Source organism: Eumetopias jubatus, unplaced genomic scaffold (assembly GCF_037043125.1).
Source record: "Eumetopias jubatus isolate StellerSeaLion01/CBP00866 unplaced genomic scaffold, mEumJub1_p1.0 scaffold_14, whole genome shotgun sequence".
Taxonomy (NCBI): Eukaryota; Metazoa; Chordata; class Mammalia; order Carnivora; family Otariidae; genus Eumetopias; species Eumetopias jubatus.
Window position 1 is genome coordinate 83379763 of NW_028274820.1, and position 24508 is coordinate 83404270.

The 24508-nt window shown below is 37.8% G+C and overlaps 1 protein-coding gene and 1 long non-coding RNA gene across 2 annotated transcripts in view; one reads left to right on the forward strand and one right to left on the reverse strand.

Moving 5' to 3' along the window:
* The window catches only part of GRM8 (glutamate metabotropic receptor 8), a 757410-nt gene that overhangs the window by 34791 nt on the left and 698111 nt on the right, over positions 1–24508 (reverse strand). The window lies entirely within an intron of this gene.
* On the forward strand, positions 288–23809 carry LOC114210636 (uncharacterized). Its single transcript, XR_003609550.2, has 4 exons — positions 288–388; positions 20944–21079; positions 22394–22496; positions 23556–23809. It is a non-coding gene; the product is annotated as an uncharacterized LOC114210636 (long non-coding RNA).

The window sequence follows — 24508 nt, forward strand, 5'->3', positions numbered from 1 at the left end:
TGCTGCTTGTTGGGTCCCTGCTGGGGGAGCCGTGCCCTGACTGGGCTGTGGATCACAGTTTATGGCAACCCCGAGCTGAGAGCCCGCGACTCTGCTCCGTATCTGCAGCCGGCTTCCCTGCTCTGATACCTGGGAGCTCTGGCGCACTCAGGCACCCCCGGTCTCTCTGTGACCCCAAGGGTCCTGAGACCACACTGTCCCGGGAGGATTCCACCCCCCGCTTAGCCACTGCAGCGACGTCCCTCAGCGGAGCCGACTTCTAAAAGGTCCGATTTTGTGCCCCGCGGCTCTAGCACTTGCCAGAAGCGGCCGACAGAGGCCCCCTCCCCCGCCGTCTATCCTCCCGAATATCGCCTTGGATTCACTTCTCCGCACGCCCTACCTTCCAGTAAGTGGTCGCTTCTCTGTTCAGAGAGTTGTTGCTACTCTCCTGTTCGATCTCCTGTTGAGTTCGTAGGTGTTCAGAATGGTTTGATCCCTATTCAGCTGAATTCCTGAGACCAGACGAAATCTAGGTCTCCTACTCCTCCGCCATCTTGCTCCGCCTCCTGTCAGATTTATTTCTAGGTATTTGATACTTATGTTATTCTAAGTGATTTTTTAAAAAATTTCATTTTTTATGTATTATTTCTACATGGAAATACAATTAATTACATATATACTTATATTCTGTGATTTTGTTAAATTTACTTATTAGTTCTAACAGCTTAGCTGTAAGTTCTTTTGAATTACCTATATTCACAATTCATGTTATCTGTAAACAATGAGAGTTTTTTCCTTTTTAAACTTTATGCCTTTATTTGTCTTTCTGGTAATGTTGCATACTTTATTCAAATCTTGTTTTCAATCTTTCAATGGAATCCTGCAATTTTCTTATGCAGGTACTACATTTTCTTGTTAGAATTATTCTTGGGATTTAATGATTCCATTATAAATAGGGTTTTTTTTTATCCATTACATTTTCTAACTGGTTACTCATAGGATATAAAAAAGATGTTGATTTTTTTTTTGCTATGTACAATGTGTCCAGTCATTGTATTGTGACCTAAAATTTCTTATTAATGTAAGAAGCATTTATTTGATATCTTTTGATAGTTGAGGGATATGATAGCTGGGGGAAAAAAGATACGTTTCCCTCTTCCTTGTCAAGAAGTAGAATTCTTGGGCTCCTGGGTGGCTCAGTTGGTTAAACGACTGCCTTCAGCTCAGGTCATAATCCTGGAGTCCAGGGATCGAGTCCTGCATCGGGCTCCCTGCTCAGCAGGGAGTTTGCTTCTCCCTCTGACCCTCTTCCCTCTCGTGCTCTCTGTCTCTCATTCTCTCCCTCTCAAATAAATAAATAAATAAAATCTTAAAAAAAAAAAAGAAGTAGAATTCTTAATTCTGTTTAATGTCTAATTGCACTGGCCTAAATTTCTGGGTGGACAAATTCCAAATAAAAAATACAAATAAACATCTTTATTTTGTTGCTGATTTTATAAAGAATCTCTCTAGAATCTCATCATTATGAATAATGCTAATTTTTTAAGATACATACACTTCATTATAAAATGGGAGCATCTCTATTATTTTTGTCACAGATTTTTTTCTTTTAAATAAGAACAGATATTGAAAATTTCATGGGTTTTTTCATAATTCACTGATAGGATCTTAAGGCTTTTATGATTTGACCAGTTAATTAGATACCCTGGTATATTTATTATTTTCTCATTTTGGAAGTGTTTTACTGTCCTGCTGAATAGTTGCTCCCAGTATTTTACTTACTTTTAGATCTATAGTCATAAGAACAGTTAGTCTAGCACATTTTAAGTATCATGTGCATTCTTTTTTTTTTTTTAATGATTCATTTATTTCAGAGAGAGAGAGCACAAGTGGGAAGGGCAGAGGGAGAGGGAGAGAGAATCTGAAGCAGATTCTGTGCTGAGCCTGATGCAGGGCTCCATCTCAAGAGCCTGAGATCATGACCTGAGCCCAAACTAAGAGTCCGATGCTTAACCAACTGTACCACCCAGGCGCCCCGACATGCGTATTCCTAATAACATATTGCCTTACAATAACTAAGGCATCATAAGAATACTCTAATTTCTTAAAAAATAAAAACAGTGTTTAAGGACAAGACAGAAAAAAATATGAAAGTATTTTATCACCAAACTAAAATGTGTTTTAGAATTTAAAAATAATACATCTTATCATAAATTCCCATTGCATAAAAATGTTCGTGCAAAGGCAAGGTTTTTCTAAAAACAACAAAGGATGAGATAAATATATTTAGGTTTGAGACTTAATAAATTTCTTCCATTTAACATGCACAAAACATACCCATGTGGAATATGTTCCCAAGGAAAATCTGTCATTTCCTAGCCATACCAAGTTTGGCAAATGATTTAATATCATCAAACTTCAATTTCCTCATCTATAAAATGGTTATAACAATGCCATCTCTAATTGTCTCACTAGATAACTATGAAAATAAAATGAGATAATGCATGTGAAATTGTCTCATAAACCATAAAGACCACAAAGTGCTGTAGGACATGGTGGATCTGTGGTATTGACCATTAAATTTCAATATCTGCCCATGTCACATGCCTAAAATCAGAGAGAAACAACTGTTGCAAATAGAATGAAAGGCCAAATAACGAGAAAAAGGACAAAATATCATTTTGTAATATTAAAGATTCATCAGACTAATTATTTCTCTCTCTCCCAATATTGTGGATATCAGTATCTAAATCTACATTGATCCAATTTCTCGGCCTCTCAGTTTCTTGCATTCCTTACTTGCAATAATCGTGTGCTTCATCCCATTTGTCTTAATAACAACTGCACATCTGCCAAAGTCTCACCTTTAAGCATCCTAAGCTCTGATTGCTCTCCTACTCTTTCAAGCCTCTTCCTTCTGTACCAATACCAATAACTCTTCAACCCGACACTTTCCACCAATACACCAATATTTAAGCCCCCTTGTGTTCCTCTATTCCTTCCTTATGTCTTAGATTTCATTGTCTGCCATTAAAAAAATCGCTTTGTGAATACCCTCCACTCTCTTATTCCTCTCTTGTTCCAGAAAACTGAATTCCAAGCCTGTTTAAATTTAACTCACTGCTGCTTTCATGCCTGCACCCATTGGAAAGCCAAAAGTGAGCTTGTTGTAAATTAGCCTCATTTTAAATTTTTGATGATAAGCTTCAACTGGGCCCCCTTCGGTTCTATTGGACTTTCCTCATTTCACTATCCCCCTCTTCAAGAACCTAACTAATTTACATGCCCTTCTCAAAACTGCAATACCTACTCTTCTTCTCACGTTTATCTGGTAACTAGTTCTTATTTCACTGAGGAAACAAAAAAGACAGAACTTTCACTTACTTCTTTTTTTTTATTTCCAGGTCAATTTATTTTTTATTTTTTATTAACATATAATGTATTATTTGTTTCAGAGGTACAGGTCTGTGATTCATCAGTCTTACACAATTCACAGCGCTCACCATAGCACATACCCTCCCCAGTGTCCATCACCAGCCACCCCATCCCTCCCACCCCCTCCACTCCAGCAACCCTCAGTTTGTTTCCTGAGATAAGAGTCTCTTACGGTTTGTCTCCCTCTCTGGTTTCGTCTTGTTTCATTTTTCCCTCCCTTCCCCTATGATCCTCTGTCTTGTTTCTCAAATTTCTCATATCAGTGAGATCATATGATAATTGTCTTTCTCTGATTGACTTGTTTCCTTAGCATAATACCCTCTAGTTCCATCCACTTTCACATACTTCTAAACCACATCAGTAACCTACTGGCTTCTGTAATCATTATTTCTGTCTTTTCTCTTGTTATGATCTAAGGTCAAGTCACCATTTGTGTACAAGATTCCATCTCTTTGACCTGTTAAAGGACAGCACATCTGATGATTTCCCCTCTTTAATTCTCAACCATTAAAAATACTCATTTTAACCATTTTACAGTAAAATTCGGTGAAATTGTTATCTCTGTTTGCCAAATCCAATTGCCTTTCTCCCAGTCTCTGTTGAACCCACTCCAATCAGGCTCTATGAAAACTGCTCTTTGCCTTCACTTCCAGGTTGCCAAATCCAAATGGCCATTTCTCAGTCCTTCTCTCTCTCTCAGCAACACCGGACACATTTAACCAGCCAATCAGTTTCAGCTGCTGTCCTAAAACAATTTGGAATATTCTATTTTCCACATTCCAAAGTGAAATGTAGTCCTTCAACTAAAGAGGATTTTTAAAAGAGGCAGTCAGAAATTGTATATGTTTTTTAAAATATATTATTTATTTATGGGGGAGGTGGAGGAGCAAAGGGAGAGGGACAAGTAGACTCTGCCCTGAGAGTGGAGCCCTACACAGGGCTCATCCCATGACCCCAAGATCATGACCTTAGCTGAAACCAAGAGTCAGATGCCTAACTGACTGAGCCACCCAGGTGCCCCCCAAATTGTATATATTTTTTTTTTTTAAAGATTTTATTTATTTATTTGAGAGAGAGAGAGAGAGAGAGAATGAGAGATAGAGAGCACGAGAGGGAAGAGGGTCAGAGGGAGAAGCAGACTCCCCACTGAGCAGGGAGCCCGATGCGGGACTCGATCCCGGGACTCCAGGATCATGACCCGAGCCGAAGGCAGTCGCTTAACCAACTGAGCCACCCAGGCACCCAAATTGTATATATTTTTAATCCTCAGCTGACCATCCATCTTCATCCTCAACAGATTTTATGATCCACTGCAAGGATTGCAACCAGCTCGAATGTGACCCTATCCAAAATCTGAAAAACAAAATTTGGTCGACAGTGTAGATGACCACAACTTATTATCTGTTTATCAAATTTTCATTTTTCCAAAACCTTTTTATTCAGACCTGAGCATCAGCCACCACAATTTTTATCTCAGGTACTTTAGAGTAGTGCTCTGCCTCCACGATAATTACCCTATCTGAAGGCCTCAATTTATAAAGTGTTTGCTTACTTAGTGCTTATGACGTAAATGTCACAGTTCAAGTACTTGATGGAGAAAAATATTAAATGAAGTGCACTTGTTTTGAAGATAATTTCATTTAACATCTCCAAAGCAGGGTATAATTAAGTTACTCTGTCATACAAAATGATGGAGGCTTTAAATAAGTAACAGCTGGTTACCCCAATGATGGAACAACAGCAGGGCACCTCTTGGCAAGAAAGGGGTGCAAACGCAGCCCATGCAGTATGCTAATAGACCTACAGGATGACGACAGTAAGAGCTGAGACAGGAAGACACCTGGAAAAGCGATCAAACAAGTCCCTGTAGCTCCTAGCATGCATTTCAATGGCATGAATGTGTAGAAATTAATGATAAGCACTGATCTATCAATCCTGTAGTCAAATGCCTTTTCTGTGTCCGGAAAAATTTAAAGTTGGTCGTTGTAGGTAAGTGAACACATTTCTTAGCAAGTGCTCATTTAAAAATGTAACTACTGTTTAAAGGCTGTATTTAATTCAAAGAAGAGTTTAAGTTTAGCTTATTCATTCATTTAATATTAGCACAGTGATTTAAAAAAAAAAAGTCATGGTCTCTCCAACAAATCAGTATGATTGTTATTTCCTTAAAAACTCTTGCACAGATTTTCATGAAATCAAATTTGCAACAATGACCTTAAAATGTCAGAGTTGGCCTTTGTAAAATAAATGTCCTATTAAAACTATTAAAGGGCACCTGGGTGGCTCAGTTGGTTAAGCGACTGGCTTCGGCTCAGGTGATGATCCTGGAATGCCAGGATGAGTCCTGCATTGGGCTCCCTGCTTAGCAGGGAGTCTGCTTTCTCCTTCTGCCCCTACCCCCTCTGCTGTGCTCTCTCTCTCTCTCTCTCATTCTCTCAAGTAAATAAAATCTTAAAAAAAAAACTATTAAATAATTGCCTCCCTTTTTGGAAAGCTGAGTCAAGTTGTGTTTGCATGAATCCATTGTTGAAGGTTTTTTTTTTTTTTTTACAAAACCTACTGTTGCTTGATCTGCATGTCAACAAGGAGAAAAAGCAAGTTTGATGTATGTATTTGTTTGTGCATTTATCAGAATTGTTCTTAAGTCATATTGTTGATCTTGACTTGAAATCATTTTGAAGTCTGTCACCAGGTTAACTCTCCTAATTAATATTTTATTATATCATTTTAAAGCAAGAATTTATCATTTATTAAGCATTATTAAACAAGCAAATTTAAATCAAGCATTTGTAAGTAACAACTATGTATTAGTCACAAGGTCTACATCCTCAAGAGGTTTATTAATCATGAGAGAAAACAGATACAGAAGCAAAAATGTCACAATAATATGCTAAATACTGACACTGAGAGATAGAGGCACAAACAAGTAGTATATAACCATGACTAGGAGTTCCGTTACGGTTTCCTGGAGGAGATGTGCCCAAAATAGATCTTGACAGACACGTTAAATATAGGGAAGGGGAAAAATGAAGAGTTTTCCAGATAAGAGGAAGAGCAGGAGCAAAAGCATGAGGGCGTGAAATAAGCACAGGACGGTTTGCCCTTGGTCTCCATAAGTAATTGTAAACCCCGAAATGGTTAGGGGTGTCTGGGGAAGGAAGCTCAGGGATTTTCCTAGAGGCTTTTATATGAAACGCTGACTGTTAAAGAGCTTTGTTTTTAAGGAGATTTAAAAAGGAATTAAAACCACAGCTACTGTCATATATAAAGGCCGGATGTAAGCGAGACAAAACAGAAGACTCACAAATCTTTTGTGGTTACCTTTCTGCCAAAGTAGCAATTCTCAACCTTTTTGGTCTCAAGACTTCAAAATCTTACAAATTATTGAGGATGCCTAAGTGCTTTTGTTTATGTGGGCTATATTTGTCAATATTTATAGTATTTGAAATTAAAACAAATTTAAAAAATATCTGTGAAGTTTTCAAAAAATAATAATGGTTAGCCCACTATATGTTTAACAAGTAAACACATTTTTTGAAAAGTATTTATTCAAAATACAATAAATAATACACAAACAAGTATACTTGTGGCTTTTTGTTTTGTTTTACATTTTTGCAAATAGCTTTAATTCCTGGCTCAATAGAAGACAACTGGACTCTACTTCTATATGCCTTCTGTGGTTATATGTTGTTTCGGTTAAACTATATAAAGAAAACTCAGTCTCACACAGATAATGTAGCTGGAAAATGGAGGAGTATTTTAATAACCTTTACAGATAATTATAGATATTCTTCTTTGATATTACCCTATTACTCAACTATAGTAGTTTCTTAAAGGTTAGTTGTAATGTGGAATCCAAAACAATGTCAATAAACTTTCCATATACCATTACATTAAATTCGATTGGTCTATTTCAGACTTTGAATGGATCTTTCATCCCTGCATGATTTTGTAACATCATGTGCCTATTACTGGGTAATATTTGCTCACCAAACTATACTAGTCTTTCTTAATGACACATTTCCTTATACATTATCAAAAAATTGCATTTGTTAATATCACCATTGATCCCATCAGAAAATTCTTTAAGAATTGAAAAGTTTCCAAGCTCATGGTGATAGTACATGTTTTCCAAAATTCTACTCTTTACTTGAAAGCTCAAATTTTATCATTGGCAACAAATTCTATCAGTTGTTTTCCTTTAAGTGACAAGCTTTACTCCATTCATTTTCAAGGAAATATCTGCCATATACTCAAGTTTGAATAACCATAATTTATCTGTCAGTCATTTCCTCAAGCAAAAATGGCATTCCATGAAAAAAGCATCTAGTTCAGCTTGCAACTCCGTCTCATAAGAGTCTTTCCTTGAGACAACGATCTTACTTTGTAAGTTTAGAAGGGCGTCTTTTTTCGTCATGTAGAAACCCAGTAAATTGAGATTTAATGAAATTAGTAATTCTGACTGTTTCATCAGTAGCATTCAACTGAAATTGCTTTTTTTCCCCCCTAAATATAAGTGCATGGTGGTGAAGAATATGATGACTAATAGCACAGTTTTGGTGTCAGTGTCTTGATTCATGTTAAGGCACCAGCACTTACCTGCAAGTACTCTTGCATCAATAACGCAAATGTCAACCCAGTGAAAAAGACAAATGATATTTTAGTATTATTATGAAAATAGTTTTTACTTCACAGATACCTAAAATATTTTGGGGGACCCCCAGATGTCCTCAGGCCACACTTGGAAAAAATTCCTTGCCAAATCCTCAAGTATACATTCCTATGCCTGACATCCAAATATAATCTGGTTCCACTGTACTCAGGCTTATACCACTGTCCCCGCCCCCCCCCCCGACCCCCCTGTTGCTTTGGACCAGAACTGAATTACACCACAAACCTTCCTGGTTCTCCAGCTTGTAGATGGCAGGTCACAGGATTTCTCGGCCTCCATAATTGGGTTAGCCAATTCCTATAATAAATCCCTTCATATAACTATATGTCTAGATCTAGATCTAGATCTAGATATCTTATTGGTTCTGTTTCTCTGGATAATCCTGACTAATACACATGCCATTTGTGATTTTTCTTTGGGAATTAGAATTATCTCCTAAACTAGATTGTAAAATCTCCAGAGATGAGGACTGTCTTATAGTTCCTCCTACTTTACTATGTATAGTACTCGGCCCAGAGTTGAACATATAATAAATAATGATATTAAAAATATTTTGAATTTTATAAGTCAATATTTTCAGAGTCGTTCACAGATATGCATATGCATCTATGTATGTAAACATCATTATATAAAAATATTTTAATATAAATTATTTTTAAAATATCTTTTTTAAGCTTATGAGATACAAATATGATGATAATGTAGCTATGTATAGTGGAAAGGAAACTGGACTGGGAGATAGAAAATCTACATTTAAGTGTCCACACAGAATAACCTAGAAAACCATATGGACTTAGAGCAGCCACAAAACTTGGGTCCCAGGGCCTTTAACAGCAAAATGCTCCCCTCTACCATGATATGTAAATGACAAATTTTATGAGAATTTTTCTTATAAGCAAAGTAATATTCAAATGTAATCTTTTGATGTTAACTGTTACCCTGAGACTTGCACAGTGATTGCAAATTAGCATCAGGTATAAGATGACTAGATGCACAGCATGACCATTAGGGGGACTGGACAGGTCAATGAGATATCTTTGAGCATTCTGTTACACAGCCACAAAATACATACCAAAATACAATCCAAAAATAGCTGAGATACACAATACTCCATTTAGAGGAGGACTTGAATACTGGTTAAGAACTATGTGTGTACACATCTCACAGGTAACAGGTAACCTGTGTAAGGCAGAAAGCCTTCATGGTCCTGGGTTAGCAGCCTAACTCTGAAAGCCTTCAGGAAAGACAAGGCTCTGAACAGGTGATACAGATACAGAGCGCCAAACAGAAAGATTTCATAAAAACCATTAGGCTTCTCTTTTCTCCTTTAAAGTTTTACCCCCATCCTCTGCAACCCTCACTTCTCTCTAAAAGCATACGATGTCCTATTAAATTCCTCTCGAACTCAAGTTCTCACTTCAGCCAGGCCCCCTCTAAAAGCTCTTTCCCCCATTCTGACTGCTGTTCTCTTGATGATGATAGCAGTAGTCTGTTGAATAAAGTCTTCCACCTTATACATAAAATCCTGGAGACTAAACTTAGAGAGTTTTGGCAGTCATAACCACACATCTGGACCAAACAAAGCATAAGATGGTGACATTTCTTAAAATTAAGATGGCAAAAAAAGATCCTTACAGAATTTGAACTAGGACAGTGGACAAATGCTCTGGGCTTCCTTTTTGCAAATGGATAAGTAGGGGAGGTGGTTCACATTTTTAGGGGTCTTTGTGGGAATGGGTCCTCATGGACCCTACACATAGCCTCTTACCTCTGCTTCCTTGCCTGTCTCAGTCACCATGTTCCCTCAACCCTACACTCCCTGGTATTTCTTCTCAAATAAGGTGCCTATACTCAAGTCTTTGTCTCTACTTCTGCTTTCAGGGAAACCCACACTCAGATAATCACCATCTTCTATGAAACATGCACTACATTCCAGGATTTTCACACAGATGACATCTAACCCCAGAATAATGCTGGTAGAGTCCCCATTTTAAAGATAAGGAAATGGTGATTTAGAAAGATTAATATGCTCAGAGTCACATAGCTAATGTATAACAGAACTAGGATGTGAGTATCTTTGGACCATTCAACTCCAGTACCCTTGGGAAGAACAGTTCAAGTGATTAGGAAAGTTTGTTTAATCTGTTTGTTAAATCTATGTTTACCCTATCCACTATAAAGTCTGAGATTGGAAGTTTCTAACCAGATTAGTTTATCTTGAGAATTCATAAGTAAGCATAATTCATATTGTAAGTATTGGTACCATTTTATGGGCTTCATAAAACTATATACTATTTCACAGAAACATAATTTCTCTTTCCATAGAGCCTAGACAATTTTCTAAATGTAGCCCATCTTCTTGTTTTATTTTACCAAAACTTAATTCAGCACTATTATAAGTGTTACAAAAGAAACAACTCTTAAAATGTGTGTTTCTATTATCTTCATTTTACAGGCAAGTACAAAGGAATGAATATTGTTGTTTGTCATTTAAATTTTCATAAATACTTCATGTGCTTTTTTCAAGACACTTCAGTTTAGGAGAGGGATTATTCATAAACTTAGAGAGCTTGCGTTTTGTAAGTATGTAAATGTAAATGTACAGAACTTAACAACTTTTACAAAGTTTTATACTGTTGGAAGTAATGGGGCATCATACAAACAACAATCAACTGGAAATGAAGAGCATGTGAATTCTTCTTATTATCCCTTCCCTACAGAGTCCATGAACATTTGGTCAATTTATTTTATTTATTCTTAGCTACAAATGTCTTATTTGTAAAATGAGGTTAATAATCGGAAGGACCATTGAAAAAATAAAATAATGGTTGGAAATAACTTCAGAAATAGAAGAAGATAATAAACAGTGAATGTGAAAAGATTCTGTTTCCAGTCTAGCCGTCAATAAGTTTCAGAATATTTTAATCATGGGTACAGATTATACACGTTTCCACAAGGCCCACTTCCTTGTTTGTTTGTCTTTTTGAATTGATGTCTAAATAGGGAGGCTGACTTCAGAGAGGAATAACAAAACAAACTATCCTTTCTTTCATTGTATAGTATTAATTATGCCAGATCTTCACAAGCCTTAAAAATACAATCATTGTGGGACGCCTGGGTGGCGCAGTCCGTTAAGTGACCAACTCTTGGTTTTAGCTCAGGTCATGATGACCTCAGGGTCATGAAATCGAGTCCTGCATCAGGCTCCACGCTCAGCGTGGAGTCTGCTTGGGATTCTCACTCCCTCTCCCTCTGCCCCTCCCTGCCCCCCCATAAGTAAATTTTTAAAAAAATACAATTTTTGCAAATTAGCATTTATAAAGCACTTTTTATGTGTCAGGAACTGTGCTAAGAACTTTATATTCATGGTTTTCTTTTAGTTTAATCCTAACACAACCAACGTGTCAGGTCTTATTCACATTTTATACATGATGAAATTTGAGCTATAAAGGGGATAACTGACACACAAAGCAAGTGTCACACATTGAATCTTACAGCCAGCCTCCATCCTAGGTTTCCTGTCTCCTGAAGCTTTGCTTTTGCTACTTCATCTCATGCCAGTTCTTTATTAATATAGTTGAGTCTTAGCAACTAAATGGCAATATTTAACCAAATAAAATCATTTTCATAAAAATTAGATTTAACTAATATTGAACTTAGGTAGTTTTATTATAGGGCAATCATTGATTTTATAGATTAAGATGTAGACAGACTTATAGCTAGGTATTCCTTATACATAAATCTCAAAATTGAGTAATTCTGTCAGGTGGACCTCTTTTCCTTGACAAAGCTGACATACAAACTAGAATTCTGAATGTCTGTTAGTCAAAATAGTGACAATCAGAAATCACAGATGATTGATTTTAATGATAAACCCATTTGAATACTGCCTGAAATGCTTCTAAAAGTCCATAAAGATACTTTTGCTAGGATAAATGTAAAGTGTGTCTGAAAAGTCACCGGTCTGTACAAGAAGGAAGCATTGGGAAGTTCTGTTCATTTATTGATTTTGCTGGAGAAAGTTGTTGAGGGCTTTTTGTTTGTTTGTGTTGTTTTTACTAGAAAGTGGATAAAATATTTTCATCTAATAAAATTGTTTTATGATGAAATCCCCTCTCCTCCCCAAGAAAAAGGGGGTCAAAAAGCATCTGACTTTAAGAAACCAGGGGCTCTGTTACAAAATGTAATGGTAGGACTAACAGCGGAAGAGACAGGGTGCCAAGTTCCAGGTACAGAACACAGAACGTCTGCCACATGGTGGGAGAGGACAGAGCTGGAGGGGAGGGTCAGAGCAAAGCACAGGGACCATAAGATTAAGGAAATACTGGGTCAGAGACATTGAGTAAAGTTTCCCCCAGACAAGGAAAAGAGGAGCATGTACCAACAAGATTAACAGGGATGTGCTAAGAGAGTAATGATCATCTTTCCCTGAAGAACAGATTTTAGCAGAAGGTGGGGCTGAGCTGTCGAAAAAACTCCTACGGCAGCCTCTATGTGAGAAGAAAATGAACAGATGTGTGCATTAGCACAGGTTTATAGCTGTGCTGCTATTTAAATTTTAATTTGTTTTGTTTTTTATTAGTTTTCTTTTGTAACTAAAGTATAATTAACATACAGTGTTATATTAGTTTCAGTATACAATATGATTTCACAATTCTATACTCAGTGCTTATCAACATAAGTGTATTCTTAAACCCCTGTATCTGTCTCACCTCCCCCCCCCTACATCTCCCCTCTGGCAACCCCCAGTTTGTTCTCTGTATTTAAGTGAGGGGTTTTTTTGTCTCTTTTTTCTTTGTTTTGTTTCTTAAATTCCACATATAAGTGCAATCATATGGTATTTGTCTTTGTCTGATTTATTTGTCTGACTTTGTCTGACTTATTTCACTTAGCATTATACCCTCTAGGTCCATTCATGTAGGGGCAAATGGTAAGAGTTCATTCTTTTTTATGGCTGAGTAATATTCTATGTGCCCATTGATAGATGAAGGGATAAAGATGTGGTGTGGATGTGGTGTGTACACACACACACACACACATCCACACCACATCTTTATCCCTTCATCTATCAATGGGCACATGGGTTGCTTCCATATCTTGGCTATCGTAAATAATGTTGCAATAAACATAAGGGTGCATATATCTTTTCAAATTAGTGTTTTTATTCTCTTTGCATAAATAGTAGTGCAATTACTGGGTCATATGGTAAGTCTATTCTTAATTTTTTGAGGAGCCTCCATACTGTTTTCTGCAGTGACTGTATCAGTTTGCATTCCCACCAATGGTGCATGAGGGTTCCTTTTTCTCCACATCCTTGCCACCACTTGTGATTTCTTGTCTTTTTGATACGAGCCATTCTGACAGGTAGAAGAGGATATCTCATTGTGGTTTTGATTTGCATTTCCCTGATGATGAGTGATGTTGCTGTGCTGCTTCTGAATAAAGCAGCTTTGCTGAGTGGACCATCTAAAGCTTTGCTCCATCTGGGACTTTGACCTCATCACCAATCTCTATCAGGCTGCTTCTGCATTTTCTAAGTTAGACTAATAGAGGATGTCTTAGAGTTTTTAGCTCCCAATTTTACATGGAGATCTCCCTAACCTATCTCTAATCGAGACATCTCCCCTATGTTTCCCCTTGGAAGATGGCGTGATTTATCTGATCAATGAGATTAGGCAAAGGCACTAAGAATGCACAACTCAGCTACTTCCAGGCTCTCTTTTTGGGAATCGGTTGGCTGTAGGAGGCACATTCTTCTCTCTGTGACTGCTGCCATAAGGAATTACTTCCCACAGCATGACTGGCAGGGGAAATCTCAGCTCCGCAGACCTGCTCACTCTCTTATAATGAGTCTCAAGAACCAGACTTGGCCACTGGGGAAGGGAAGAGTGTTAGGAAGCCAGCATTCAGCTCTCAGATCCAAGCCATATTCTATAACCCATATATACTATAATGAAGATGATCACTTTCTTATTTATTTATAAGTCTGTATTAATCTTGCAATTGGTTTAGTATCTATAGGGAGAGGAGAGCATATCTGTGATTCTCATATAATAACAAAGCTTTTGATATAAAGTATTATAAGTTGTCATCATTTTTTAAAGAAGCAATCTAACCAATAACTCATAGATAGGCACAGTACTTAATACGTAGTATTATGTAATATAAATATCATTTCAAACGCTCTCCGAGAATGTCTGCTAACTAATCACATGTGGCTTGTCAATGTGATTCTTGATTGATTCTAATGATTTTTAGGGTACCTTTAACAGCCCCATCCATCTACTAATTCATAAATACTCTAGTCTCTGTGTTCATAATTTATACTTGTATCTCTTTAAAAAAACAAAATCAGCAAAATATAAACCAATAGCACAGTAGCACTGTAATTTTTTGCAAGCATGTAGATAAGACCTCCTTTAGAAAATGCTTGGGGAAGACAGGTAATACATACTATACTTTGTTTTCCTTTATTTCCAAAGAGCCCTTAGTACATTTCTTAATGTATCACCCGTTTTAAAAAAAAAAAGTAGAAAGAAAGCAAAAAAGAAAGAACTGAAATCTTCAAAAATAGAATTGTTATACATTTGAATGCCATTGCCACTGATTGAAAGTATAGAATTTCAAATTGCCCTTCTTTTGAAAACATGTCGCTACTCTGCTGGCCTAGGTTACTAAAATCACAAAGTGAAATGTTTAAGAATGTACAAAATCCAGTTCCCTTAAAGCAAATGGAACACTGGAAAATACTATATACTTGGTTAAAATGGATGGCTGCTGAATTAAGTCCACAGGTGCTCAATTGAGTTCACAGCATAAGTAATTTCCAATGAGCATTTACAATGGACCTTTTAGAATAACAAAAACACTAAGTTAGAAATCAATTAAACAAACAGAAAAATGCAACCTTTATATATAACTGTTTATTCTTTCAAGGGGATACGGCCCATTAATAATAAAAACATTTGCAAATTGTGCTACAGTACTGGGGCAGAGACTGTGGCTCTTGCCAAAAGGTCAGGAAAGAAGTGAGAATATGACAGTCCCACAGCAGGACTCACAGAGCCATCTGAAAACATGCAGCCTCCAAAGCAGGGGTCAGTCGGTGGAGGGCTTTAGAAGAGAAAGCTGGGTGAGAGCCAGCTCAGCAAGCCAAAGTCTGCTCCTAACTAAATGGCAAAATCAGAGAGCAGAAACATAAGTAGGAATGAAGAAGACCCAAATGTTTTAGAACTAAGTGAAGTAGGTAGATTAAAATCTGTTAATCAGGAGATGCTATTAAAAATGCAGTGATGATAGTACAGCAATCAAAATAGATTTGACACATTGAAAAGGAACACAGGTCTTGATAATTTTTCATTCTAAGTTTGATAATTGGCTGTATTTGGGAGTTAGAAACCAACTACCCAAGGAACTTAAACGTAGAATAATAATTGGGATCCCCAAGTTGAAGAAGGGAAGGTATGAATAGACAGGGCTTGCTGAGTAATAAGACTTTTAAATTATTTTATCATTCAGTCTTTGTGATTAGGGGTTCTTAAAATATCAAAAGTTGTGTTAGCAAAGAGAGCAACCATCAGCTAAATCATGATACTGAGAACTAATGTGTGAAGATTAGTCCAGCCTGCTCATCTGATGATTATTGACAAGTATCCTGTTAATGAATATCAGCAAATGCACTTATATCTTTCTGCTCCATTGGGAATGCATGAAATAGGATAGTATTAAATACCAGGTACATAGAAGGAATTTAATAAGTAATGGGAATAGTGATTATGGCCATTTCAGCATAAGGAAGGAATGAAGAGCAGCATGGTGTCAATATTTCCCCCAAATTAAAAAAAAAAAAAAAATAGCAGCATGTGGAAAGAAGATGGAAGCACAGGTGGGAAATGTTCCTAATTATATAACTGTATACTCGGCTATCAGTGCTTTGCATTTTACATTTGCTATCTCATTCATTTTCATAAGAATCTTATAAAACTCTTTAAAGATAAGGAAACTTGCATGCAGCAAGTATAAATGAGCTTCTTAAGTTAAAACAGTGGGTGGAGGGACCATCCTTCAAACCTGGATATGTCCGTCTCCCAAATCCAGGTCCCCCCCTTTTTTTAAGATTGATTTATTTATTTGAGAGACAGAAAGAGGGAGCATGGGGGGGTGGAGGAGCAGAGGGAGAGGGAGAGACTCTCGCAGACTCCCCACTGAGCGTGCAGGCTGATGCAGGGCTTGATCAAAGGACCCTGAGATCACAGCCTGAGCTGAAACCAAGAGTCAGATGCTTAATTGACTGTGCCACCCAGGCACCACAAATCCAGGTCCTTTTCATTAGCACATTGCCACCTAACTTGGCATTTTCAAGCTAATGAAATTCAAGCTAATGAAATTCAGTGAATTTACTTATTTATAAGTAGAGATTAAGTGGCTGTTCTCATCAGACAGACCCAGTTGGAATTGCCTTATCTGGACAGTCCCCTTGGCTGTGATGTCCTTGCCCCACTTCAATCATTGTAACAACTCAGAAACTGATTTAACATCTTAAAATCCTTCTGTGTGGAGTATTTTCTAACCCTTCTGAAGAAATCACAATACTTCTCTAATTGGTATATGTGAAACTTGAGAGTTTCTACCAGAATATGGGGTTAAAGCTATATGTACTGAAGTAGAAGTAAGAGTCATAAATGATAGGCCACTGTAACCTTTGATGTTGAGAGTGAGTACCTATCAAAAAGGGAGGGTGGACCTGCAGTCAGATTAGCCGTGAGGTAGAAGCAGCAAGGAGCCATTTGCCAGTGGAGTTTAGGTGGGACCTCATGCTGTTGAGTGGAACACACAGTTCAAGGGAATGATCAGAGTGCAAAGCAATAGATATCTAGTTGAGGACCAGGAAATCAAGGCTAAGACAAAAAAGTCCCTTGAACTTGAAATGTGTCCTAGAGAAGACAAGAGACAGATTCTGGAAATTTAAAGAAGTTAGGAACAGACATTCCACCCCCCCCCTCCCTTTAGAGGATTCCATAATGAGAGGTGGGCCCTGAGGCCAAGAACATTCGCAGGCTTTACTGCAGGACAGGAGAGAGCTGAGTATAGGGAGGGACAGCTCTGCATACTAAAAGCTACTTTAAGAAACTCAATTTTTTCTAATGCTATATTCTTGCCTGGGATATTTTCTCTTATAAAAAAACAAAAACAAAACAAAACAAAGCCTTGACTGTGCATGCATGCTGAACTGTGTTGGATGAAGTAAAAGGAAGATGGAATCCTGGGCCAAAGAGAAGCCTAATCTCGGGGTTAAGACCACAAAGCAGAGTCATTAGCATCTTGACCCCTGAGCATTTGTGGGGGCCTCAGGAGAGCAGCTTCCAGTAGGAGTGCCTGGTTTCCAGGGCCCCCCTGGATTAGACCTCATCTTGAGAAGCCCCTTTCTGGCACAACAAAACTGTTCTTCAGAAAACACTCATCCACAGAGGAGACACAGTGTCTCCAGAAAAGGCGGGGGGGGGGGGGTTGGGGTGGATGGCACTGCTGGCTGGATCTATTGTTTTTATCTGACTAATGAGTTGGCAATTAATATTAAATAATTTATAGCATAATTTACTTCTTCATTTTTTTCCACCTTCTGCCCTGTTTTATACTAATACATACACACTTCACTTTAGCAATACCTATAAAAGATGAGCTCTAATGGACATGATGTAGCTATGGTGTCACATTAGGCCTTTTATTACATGAAATTTGATTATGGGTCATAAATTATGTATTTATCTTGCATTAAATGATGAAAGTAACTCGCTAATTAGAAGAAATCAAAGTTATTGACCTATAGTGAATCTCTTCTACATTTACTGTTGGCATAAAATAGGATATCATGACATGAATACAGATGCATATTTATTTTATTACTAGACATATATCTTCTTTTTTAAAAGTTTCTGGGAAAATAAATGTAGACCACTGCTCTTTGGGAGAATTTATGAGAGATTTATTTATAATTCAGATTTATTATCTTTTCAGGTTATGAAGTTAGGTTGCCTCCCAGCTACAAACCCACTCTTCTATATACTCTAATGGTCTGTGATGCTGGGGCATCTTTACAAACTACATTTCTTCTTGTTAGCTGGATTTCTGATTTGTTGTGCCAAGAGCAGGAGGGAGCCTGGAGGACAAGGTGAAAAAAGAGGTATTTCCTCTTTTCTTAGAGTGCCCAACAATGACCTCTACCAACAATATTTGGCTTGGTCTCCATTTCTTATCTTTACTTCTAGAATAGCCTCATGTACTTCTGATAAGAATTAGCCAGCTGGGCAGCATCTTCCTCAAAGGAATGAGTTCTAGGTCCACGACACTCTTCTCCAAGCTCCTGAGGTACCAGCAGCCGCAGGACAGGGCTCCCTTCTCAGAGGTCTGAGTTCCAACTCTGAAGGACCAAACTCCTGTGAGTCCTGGGATGCCAGTTCCACCACACAGCAAACCCTTCCTTCACCCCCACACCGGAAGCATGCATCATAAATCCACAGGGCCCCTCCCCCAGCTTCTAGGTTCTGATAACTCTATTTTTTCGCCTTTATTTCTCCAGGCCTAGGGAGTAGTAGCTGCTTCTTGAATGTACTACTGTATTACTTTAGCGTTCCCTTTCACTTTTTATTGCCCCAAACCTTTGTAACCAACTCTTTCTCTCTTTTTTTAAAGATTTATTTTATTTATTTATGAGAGAGAGAGAGAAAGAGCACGTGAGTGGGTGTGGGGGGGTGAGTAGAGGGAGAAAGAAACTTAAGCAGACTCCACAATGAGCGCCGAACCCCACCTGGGTCTCCATCTCACAACCCTGAGATCATGACCTGAGCCAAAATCAAGATTCAGCTGCTAACTGACTGAGCCACCCAGGTGCCCCTAACCGACTCCTTTTTGAAGTTTTTCTCTGCTGTCATACCTAAAGTTGTTTCTGTTTTCTTTCTGTGGACCCAGACTGAGCATAGTATGCATATATCAAAATGCTCCCTCTAACATAATTAAACAATGCCCAAAATTAACAACTTTGATCTAATATTTAACAGCTTTGTTGTTGTTGCTTTTATTGTTAGTTTAAATGGAACAGAGCACAGAACTAGGGAAGCCATCTTTAATAATTGGCTTGTTTACATCTGGGAACTCATTTGGATCTTGAACTTTCTTTATTTTTATTACTTTTTTTATTGATACATAAGACAGATATATATGAAACAAGCATAGAAAGCATTAATCTTAGATTTATAGCTGGATTAATTTTATATATATAAGCCCAGATATCTATCTATCTATATTTATATAGAGATATATCTATATATTTATATATATCGATATATAGACCCAGATCCAGATGTAGCTCATTTCTAGCACCAGAGCCTTCAATTTCATAAGAACTCTCAATAGCAGATCATTCTTTATAGGGAGAGAACAAAGGAGAACCCTCTCATGTTAAGGCCCAAGATAGAGCATTTAGTGGTATTAATACAAGGCTAGTAGTTTAATCATTTTAAATAAAAATCATAACTGATGGGGCCCCTGGGTGGCTCAGTTGTTTAAGCATCTGCCTTTGGCTCAGGTCATGATCTCTGGGTCCTGGGATCAAGCCCCATGTCAGGCTTCCTGCTCAGCAGGCTGTCTGCTTCTCCCTCTCCTCCTCCCCACTACTCGTGCTCTCTTGTTCTCCCTCTCTCTCAAATAAATAATAAAAAAAATTATAACTGATATGACTGCTCTTCCCTCCCCACTATAAGTTAAATAACTTTGTTGATATCTCATGGCCATAGAGTTTAGGTACATCAAGTTGTGTTATCAAGGGAAATCATGAAATATCATCCATTCTTTTACTCAGAAAAAACTTTTAAAACATCTCCTTTGTGCCAAGCAACTGGTTAAATATTAAGGTTATCCAGATGAATCCAACATGGTCTTTGTACTTGAGTATAGTTTCAGTCAAGTGGCAAATATATTCACCTAAAAACTGGTACAGATTAAGTTTGACAGGGATAAGAAGAAGGAAAGAAAGAAGGATGTTATGGGGCCGTAAATTCGGTGCTTTCCAGGCAAGAAGAATAGGGAATGCGTCTTTTAGAAAAAGCATGTTCAGGAGCAATACAAAATTTAGAATGGTAGTGCATCAGGAGAAATGTGGGCTTAGAAGAGAGAGAGCACTAGGAGGTTTGGAACTCAGGAAATCCATGAAAATTTTTAATCCAGAAGGCCTTCTTTTTTTTTCCCCTCTCTTGTTTTATTTTTAGGAAAGTAATACTGGATGCAGACTGGATGCCAGACTTTAGGGGGCAAAGGGACATAATGGTTAGGAGATTGATAGATTTTTGTTAGCTTAGCTGAGAGATAAGCCTTGAACTTACTGGGAGTAGCAACAATGAAGAAATAAGGCCAGATTTAAGAGGTTTCTGGAGAATTTTGGAACTCAGAGATTTTGGTGAATGCAGGGAATGAAGGAAACAGAGGAGTTAAGTATCCCTGGGGTCAGGGAGTGGACCATTAGCAGAGATTAGAAATTGAAGGAAAGCAATGATTTCTATTTTTGATTTGTTCTCCCTGAAATACCTTCTAAACACATGAGTTGATATGTTCAGTGACAACTGGACATGCAGTTCTGGTGCTTAGAGGGAAGGCCAGAGATCAAAATAATATGTTTAGGAAACAGCATCAGGAAGGAGGATAAAGGAGTTCACCCAAGGAAAGATCACTGAGTTAGAAAAGTAGGAAACTACTACAATTTAAGACTAAGGAAAAGAGAGAAGAACCAGCAAAAGTCACAGAGAAGGAATATTCATCGAGGCTGGAGAAGAACCTTTAAAGTGTGATGTTTTGTGTTAATACAGAGGCAGTATGGCTGGATGATTCAAAGCGTGGATCCTGGACACAGACAACGTGGGTTTGACTCCATTCGTTGCCACCTAACATTGTGTGACCCTGGACTGGGTACACTCAGATTCCTCAGTATAAAATGGTGTAATGGTAACTACTTCCTAGGGGAATGGAACTACTTTGTGAGGAAGCAGTACATTAATACATGAAAAATACTCAGAACAGAGTTTGGCACATAGTAATAAGTGAGAATAAGCATTAGCAATTGTTATGTACCAGAAGTTCAGCTTTTGCTATTCATCTCAGAAGGTCTTCCTTATATAGCCTTTAATGCATTATAATATAAATTATGAGGTACTATATCAACCCAAAGGGGATTAGACTTAATTTAATTGCATTATATCAAAGTACCATTGTGTGAATGTTTGCTTATTTTGTAGACCATTAAGTTATTTGTCATCTGTTATGCCTCCTTAGTTTTTGTTTATCAAACCATATTTAATTTTTCTAACCTTTAAAAAATAAATCATTTTTAGTACTGTACTTTATTCTTATAATTCCTTTCTGGATGCTTTCTATTCTGTTTACATCCAACTGGTAATAATATACTACTTTGAATAATGGTAAGAGTTTGTACTCACATCACATCCTTTATGAAAGGATTTCCAAAAGTTCTCCATGAATTATTTATTTTAACTGCAGGATAGTTAGGAAAGTAAATGCTTAGTATTTCCATTTTACAGATTTTTTAAAAAATGAGGACAGAGCTGGAAAATGATGTTTTAAAACTCAGAACAGTCGAGGGAGCATGGTGTCATTATATGGAGGTGCACTGAAAAGTTGGCTATCCAGAAATCAAACTTCCAGAGCCATAGAATTTTCAGACAAAGAAATGGTTTTTAAGGGAAATGAAAGTATTCATCACATATCAGACTACCCAAATGATTACAGCTGTGACAGTCAATGGAAAAAACAAACAAACAAACAAACAAACAAACAGGAAAAGCAAGAAAAAGGGAGAAGGAAGGCTGATAGGTCAGCAGCAGAGGCAGAGATACTATTTGTTAGAAAACAGTAAGCAAAAGGCAGATTAAATTAAAAAGCAAGCATTTGTCATTATGGGGTCTTCATGACTCCGGACCAGATTAGACAGGTTGGAAAGGTTCTAGAGACCTGGTAAACTCATCAGGAGATCCAAATACCCAGAAAGCAGGTAAGGCAGGCTGGGAGTGGGTATCAGAGTGTGACAATTAGTGAAGAAGGGAGCGTGCAACACCACTACAGTCCAGGAAGGGCTGAGCATCGGTCTGGGCAATAACTGTCGGCAGTCTGGACTTGGATCAGCCAAGAGGACCCGGGTGCAGTGGCACGGTGCCTGTGACAGGAGTGATCAATTTATCGAAGATAAGAGAGGCTCCTAAAGTGTTTTCAGGATTTGATGACTAGAACCAATTTACTTTTTAGAGAAAGTCCTGTAGCAAGGCTGGATCGAATAGTTACCATACCACCTGTTGGGATGAGTTATAAACTCTTTGTTCTGAATGGCAAAGAACCTGGCATTATAAGAGTAAGTGATCTTGTCTTTAAATATTTGGGGCTGGGAATGTTCATTCCAAAAATGAAAGAGGGAAAAAAAAAACAGATTTATAATTTGGCAATCAGTGGGGCATGGGAGAAAAAGGGAAAGAGCTAAGGGGTGAAGGCACCGTCTCCCTCTATGGTGACAAGCTAAGTAACGACATAGTATGGAAGCCTGTTTGTCAGGTATGCAAGGGCTATGCAATCACAGCAAATGTAGCTGAGAAGCCTTTCTATAGGAGAGGGGAGAAAGAAGTTTCCAAAATTATCCACTTAGAGTGTCAGAGATAGAACCCATTGCAGATATTCTCTATTCTAATACACAAAACTACTATAGCCTACACCAGAAAACCCTAATTTTAAAGGAAAAAAAATGAATATTTGTCCTTGATTTTAAAAAAGAAAGTTTGGTAAAATGTTGACAGAAAAAGAAAACATTGGTTCATGTACTGAGACCATTTTAGTAAAACCCTTTGCAGATTCTTAGTATTCTAAAATTATTATATATGTATATATATATGACATATATTAAGTATCATTATAATACATATACATGTATGTAATAGTCAAAATTAGAACTTCATATTCTTATTCCTTATGAGTTACTCTTGGTAAATAGTTTGAGAATGCTCTTACCACAAATTCAATGCTTATTTAATATATTTTTAAAATTAAAGACATAAAAATGCTATTGATTGAATGTATACTTTATAACAGGTAGTTTGGAGTGTCTAATATAAATGCAGAGTTAGAAGAGTAGATGTAATTCTTGAACATGATGCAGGAGATACAGACTGAGGAGTCCTATCTGTTCCTCTGGGAACAGTTCCCTGATCCACATTCCAGGTGGTTCCAGTAGCACATCAAGCATGTGCTTGGCCATCCAAGCACATGGATAACCATGGGTCCCAAATCCTTCATTGGGACTGCATTCTTCTAGCAAGTGGGACTGGTTAAAAGTTAGGGAGTGAGACTCAAGCAGGACCAAACAGGGTGACTCCCAGGAACTGGTATATTATTGTCAGAGAAAGAATTTCTCCTTCTGCAGGAGTTGCTAAACGAGGATGTCATGTGGGGTTCTTGGCCTTCATCTTGTCCTTCATAAAGAGAAGCATATCTGCAGCTGAGAGAATGAAGCTCACATGAAGAAGAAAGCAAGAAAACAGCAAAGAGAGGGACAAGATGGAGGAGGGGCCAGAGCCCAGGAACAGAAGATGATCATGAGCATGACTCTGATCCACTGTCTGGAAATGAGATCGTTCATATAACTAATGTGCCTAATGTTGCCTTAATAAAAGTTCGAGAAAGCAAAAGATGTTGACCAAATTATTTATGTTTTGGGAAAATCAAATATTGATACAGGTGTAGTATTAGAAAGCCAGGAATAGCTGGCAAAAAAATAATGACCAAATCATGACTTTATATTTTCATGGAAGACTTATTTTTAGCAACCGAATATGGTGGTACTACGTTAATGAGTATTTCAAGCGTGGCATATTTACAAACTAGAGTTTAAAATCTTTTAGCTTGATACGTACTTCCAACAGGAATTATATAGTAAGGTAAAAACAAACAAACCAACACTATACATTAAGGAATTGTAAAATTAACCACCATGGAAGACAGTTACTACTCACCAAATAGCGCGGTGGTCTCCCACCCTCCCCAGGCTCCCTGCAGAGAGGGGACAATATGAGGAGGTCAGACTGCTGATGGGAGTGGAGGAAGTGGTGTGGATCACTTCCGTGCTGAAGCATTCGACAACCAGTGCTGGACCCTCCAGCTCCCTCTTCCTCCACCACAGTGACCGTGGAGATTACCCGCTGAGACTGGGGATCCACCTGGTGGAAGCATTTTCCATTGCTCAATGACCACACAGAGGAGGGTGGCTCCCAAGGGTCCCAGCAGGCTTTGCATGACTGAGAAATAAACCTCTGCTCTGCTAAGCCACTGCAATTTGGGGGTTGTTTTTTTTACCACAATGTAACGTAGTCTCTCTTT